Raw genomic sequence first — 6,000 nt, forward strand, 5'->3', positions numbered from 1 at the left:
ATTTCGCGTTTATCTAACAGCGAACACGAGATCTAACACAAAAAAAGCTGAATAAATATTAGGCGTACCACGAATCTAACCGGAGACAGGGTGGGGTACGGATAAAATTACAGCACCAACGAAACATTTTTTTGATAGTTCTGACGAGAATATAATCTACTATACATAGACACGTTTTCTAAAGTAAATATTACACGATACAATATTGAACTAAAAATTTCAACTCTTAAATCCACTCGGTTAGAATAGTTCAAATATTTGCTTTGATAACTCTTTCAATTGTTCCGGATAGGTGGGTATCTGGGTCACCCGGGGCTGGGGGAGGAATGCGAGGGAACAGGTTTGCCCTCTCGCGATGAATGAATCAGAGAGGTTGGAGATACAGTAAAATTTGATGTGTAATAAGGTGGCCTGAACGAGTGTTTATTTACCTGTGTGAGAGGTGGGGGTAGGGTGTGTGGGGTGGGGTAGGATGGTGATGTTGTGTTCTTTTCCGTTAGCAGTACCCTCGTAATTAAATTTATATTCTAATTCTTATCGTAACCACAACCTTGTACTAATTTACAGACGATTATATTATATCGTTTTAATTTACAGAAGATTATATTATATCGTTAAAATTTACAGACGAATATATATTATCGTAACATTTACAGATGATTATATTATATCATTAAAATTTATAGATGATTATATTATATCATTACAATTTACATATGATTATATTATATCGATATCGTTACAATTTATAAACCATTTATATTATTTACATAACCATTTCACCGGGAGTATGAAACTGCCAATAGGGTACGGCTAACGGAGGAGTGATATAAGTAGTTAAAAATGAGTACTCACAGTGAATTACTAGTGTTCCAATAGACAGGGGGAAGTGGGCGACCACTGTCCACATAGGAAAGCGCCGTGGGCAACAGTAAAAGCAGGTAATGCACCGCCCAACACATTCTTCCCAGAAGAACAGAATACGAGTAAGAATTCCCAACCATTACGTTCCGCCCTTCGCTCTATGAAGGGGGCAAGGTACGAAGAATTAAGATACGGATTACTCCGTGCACACAGCGAGGGGGGGTCAATTCCTGATTGCAGAATCCGAGACTTTTTTTAAATTCCAGAAATGTCGTACGACACAGCGTAATCGTTCAATTAATATAAATAAGAATCGTATATTTATAGATGTACTGTATTTTCGTGTCAACTTTTCTGTTTCAATTCAGTAGGACTGCAAGTTTATATAGATCTAGATCTAGTAAAAATATTAAAATAAAGGCTAATAAAAATATATTTATATATTAGACTAAATACAAATATGCTTTAATAAAACCTAGTCTAGTCCATTTTTAAGCTCAAAATCAAACTAGTTACAGATCTAGATTAGAATATTAAAATCCACACGCGATATTTTGTTTACACGACTGAAGTAGATCTAGATCTAGATCTATAAGCCTAGAGATCTACAACAATGCTAGAACTAGACTCTATATTAATTAATTAAATTAAACTTCTATTACCTGTTATTGTAAATCTGGTTTACTCAATTTGAAATTAAATAATCCACGTTATCCACTATAATCCAGATAAACGAATACACGTGTTAATCTATTTTTTTAAAATGAATATTAATTTAAAGTAGGCTATACTTATTATTACATTCAAGTATCTATGCTCATCAAACCAAAGTGTTCTTTAAAGAACAAACACATCCATCTGATTTTGACTTGTTTGAGTAAAGTATGGGCTAAATGGATTCACTGATAATTTTTACTAATCGTAATAATTAACCTAGCACTTTACAATTAACACAATTAATAGGCCAACAGAATTCCAGTCTAGTTAAATATAACAGTCTTTTAGTAAACACAAAACTAATATCAAGCACACTGTGTAGATTAAAACTTAGAAATATTGAGCGAATTTCGCCACCAAAGAGAAATACCGAGTTTTCCTCGTAATAAACACACACACACACCTTCGATGTAAATAAACAGTAAACGCTCACACAGGTATAACTGATTGACAGCTAAGAGGGCTGAGCCTTTCCGATGATACTATCCACACAGAGAAGAAATAAATTCGCGGTTTCAAGTCTTGAAAATAATCCAAACAGGTGAAGAAGAAAAAATATATAAATAAATCCTTTAAAAACAAATTAGTTTTGGTTTGTTTTTAATTGAACATCACAACACAGCAACCGAACGAAGGCATGTCTTATCCGTTTCACCAGCCTATCTCAGAGGCACCGCGTATTTGACTCGTTGCAGACGACAGCAACACAACATCACAGCCACCCTCGCTCTCTCCTCCTCCGCCGGTGTGGGTCTGTCACTCTCTCAACACTCGCCGTCGCGCCGTGGGAGAAAAATCGCTCCACGGGGTTTAAAAATAGACCGGGGTTCCCGATCACGTGACGATAACAATGGCGGGGAGCGTTGTTTGGGATTGGGGAAAAAAAAAGCTTGACTTACCGAGGGTCGGGGCGAGGGCGATAACAATGAGAATTATTGCGACGACGCGGTGAATATTTTTCAATGAAGGTCGTAGAATACACCACCGTCTACCTTTGTTATAAAATAAAATAACCCTTAAGATACGCATGACTGAAGAAATAACTAATGTGTAACGAATAATGAATTAATTTTACAGGAAAAAACTTCTTTGTGTAAAATTTCGCAAATATTAAAAAAAAAAAATTTTTTTTTTTTGCTAAAATTCATCAAATTTTATTTTAAAGATTGTCCAATTTATTTAATTTAAAAATTACAATTTCAATTACGTTATTAAAATACTAATCGCAAGTTCGAAAATTGTATGCGCAAATTAATATGACACGTGTGCATTATTGGAGAATCATTCAGGCGAATCTATAACTCAACAATATTAGAGTACCGGAGTTTTCGTGGGATCCCAACCCGGGGACTTTCGAGTGGTTAATTGCTCACCAAGTCGCACAACCACCAGGTTTCGTACGACACGTGCGGAGAGTTGATTGCTAAGTTATGGTTACTCAAGTTTAGAGAGAAAGTGTACTTGTTTTTTTTTTCTCTATTGATATGGATTAAAACAACATTCGTATTTCTATATCAACGGAATTGTTCTTTGTCAATTTTCATACGGACGGACATCCTAGAAGACAATACAATTCTCGTATTTCCGTCAACAAATAACTACAATTCGGAGCTTTGTTAGCTTTGTTAGCGGAGAGTTGGTTGCTAAGTTATGGGTACTCGTGTTTAGAGAGAATGTGTACTTGTTTAAAGCCAGATCATTAAAATAAACCGGGAGTGATCTCCCCTAAAAAAAAAAATCTCGATTTTTTTTTTTGCACGATTACAATACTTTCTCTATACTACGTATATACGAGAAAGTAAAAACAAAAACATATACATTTCTATATCAACGGAATTGTTCTTTGTCAATTTTCCTACCGACGGACATCCTAGAAGACAACACAATTCCTGTATTTCCGTCAACAAATAACTACAAATCGGAGCTTTGTTATCTTTGTTAGCTTTTAAGCTAAGGTCATTTTATCATCTTCTACAGTGGTACCTTATCTGGAACCCATGATAATCCAATTATGAAACAATAATGAGACAATCAGGAAATTCTTAAATACGTTTGGTTTTAACAACAAATTATGACACATACGCTATTGTATAACTTATGCATTATTTTAACATGAAAGTATTTGCAAATATATTTTTTGGGAGCAGAATTTCCTGGATTACTCCGGGGAGGGGGGCACTGATCCCTCAACCTCGGGGCCCGTTCAAACCACCCCCTTCCCCCCCCCCCCCCCGGAAGAAATATGATAAATATATAATTTTTATATAAAAATATATACTTAAACCAGTGTCCGCGCCCGGATAATGTTAATTGCTCCCACCCCGGGAGTTTTAAGAGCACCCTGCTCCCCTACCCGGAGAAATATGTCTGAAAGAAACCCATTTTGGGGGATCATCCCAAGACGTTTACTACTTGATTCTGAACTAAATCAAGCCATAACTTTAATCCTATCACCCAAAGACTTAATATCAACCAAGCCCTAACCCTAACATGTGCAAAACACACATCTAATACTCCCCGTCCCCCCAACCACTGTAAAATGTTGCCCCCCCCCCCCCTCATAGCAACGAGCTATGACAGACTGACCCCTTATAACGGAAAAGTTCATTCTAAGAAGCATCTCAAGGGAGGAGCATGCAGCTAACCAATAACCCACGTGACGTTAGTGGGAGGAGAAAGAGTACCAATACCCCCCACGTGATCACTATGTTACTATTTCTAACCCCACGGTCCCCAGTGTGTACCCAAGTCGCGTGGACCCAACTATCCCCTTGGGGCTCACACCCCCTTCCCCTCCCCGCTCAATAATCCACATTCATTTTTTCCACAACTCGGCCCTGGACTCCATATAATGGTCAGCTGATGTATAAAACCAACCAACTTTTGACTCTGATTTCTCTCTCCATTCTACTAGCACTGTACTAATGTCTAGAATCTATTTTAAAGAGTTCAAGTTCCAAATATCAAATGGGTCTAGGTAAGTACTCGGCATATAAACATCAACAGGGCGTGTTTAAACCATTTTGTTTCTACCATAACACTGAACATAGCCCTGACCCTAAACTTAGCCCTTGCTATAAACCCAGTCCTGACCTGAAATCTATCCCTGACCCGATCATTTGCCCTGACCCGAACTATAGCCGTGAACCGAACATTAGCCCTGACCCGAACATTAACTCTGACCCGAACCCTAGCTCTGACCCGAACATTAGCCCTGACCCGAACATTAACTCTGACCCGAACCATAGCCTTGAACCGAACATTAGCCCTGACCCGAACCAAGCCCTTACCCGAACCATAGCACTGGACCGAACCAAAGCTCTAACTCGAACATTAGTCCGGACTCGAACCCTAACCTTGACCCGAACCATAGCCCTGATCTAAAGCCTAGCCATGACCATGAATTCAAGTGCCCTAAACCCTGGACCTTACCCTAACCCCAGCACTGACCCTAAACCTTATTCTGACCTCGACCCTAGTCCTGAACCGGCCCTGAATCTAAATATAATCCTGCTTCTTGCACTGACCCATACCTTAATCCTGACCAGAGTTTCTTCCAGGCATCTCTTCGCGCCCCCCCCTCCCCCACCCGGAAAAAATTCTGCCGCCCCCCGAACGAAATGAAATTTATAATATAATTTATATAGAAAATATATACTTTTAACAGTGTCTGCCCCCCCCCCCCACGAAGAAAGTCTACACCCCCTAAAAATTCCAAGTGTCCCCCCCCCCCTCCAGGAGAAAAAAGTCTGGAAGAAACACTGATCCTGACCCTAACCCCGATCCAGGATAAAATCCTCATCACAACACGGTCGTGTTTAACGTTACTATTATCAACAGTCTGTGTTGAAACCACTGTTCAGTGTATCAGCCTAGCTCTATGTATCACACTAGCATGCCCACTGTGCCACGTTAATATTCAGTCACATAGAATCCATGATGTACCCTTATGTATTAGTATACCAGTTTCAAAACCAGATGGTGAGGGGGAATTGGCATTTAGAACTTATGCATCCAATGTAATCACTGAAGCATAGTGGCATAAAATACACAAGCTAAAGCATACACTGAAACATACTGACTGAATCACCCAAGACAAAGTATACACTGAAGTATACTGACTGTTTCACAGAAGATAAATCATACACCAAAGCGCCCAGTCCGAAGCACACACAAACTGAAGCATACTGACAACACACTGAAGCATACTGACTACAAACTGAAGCATACTGACTACACACTGAAGCATACTGACAACAAACTGAAGCATACTGACTACAAACTGAAGCATACTGACTACACACTGAAGCATACTGACAAAAACTGCAGCATACAACCAATGAGCAGCCTATCGCTCCATCTCGCACGTGCAATCAGCCGTAAGCTTTGAACTCCGACGCCGCGCACTCACGCAGAACG

The 6,000-nt window shown here is 39.2% G+C and overlaps 1 long non-coding RNA gene across 1 annotated transcript in view; it reads right to left on the reverse strand.

Moving 5' to 3' along the window:
- The window catches only part of LOC131936874 (uncharacterized), a 132,653-nt gene extending 130,851 nt beyond the window's left edge, over positions 1-1,802 (reverse strand). The window contains exons 1-2 of the long non-coding RNA XR_009386107.1: positions 1,527-1,802; positions 856-1,261 (exon numbers count right to left, since the gene is read on the reverse strand). This is a non-coding gene — a long non-coding RNA (uncharacterized LOC131936874). The remainder of the gene's footprint in view (positions 1-855; positions 1,262-1,526) is intronic.
- Between the last annotated feature and the right edge of the window lie 4,198 nt (positions 1,803-6,000).

Source organism: Physella acuta, unplaced genomic scaffold (assembly GCF_028476545.2).
Source record: "Physella acuta isolate Inbredline_101_S28 unplaced genomic scaffold, ASM2847654v3 ptg000193l, whole genome shotgun sequence".
In the NCBI taxonomy this organism is placed as follows: domain Eukaryota; kingdom Metazoa; phylum Mollusca; class Gastropoda; family Physidae; genus Physella; species Physella acuta.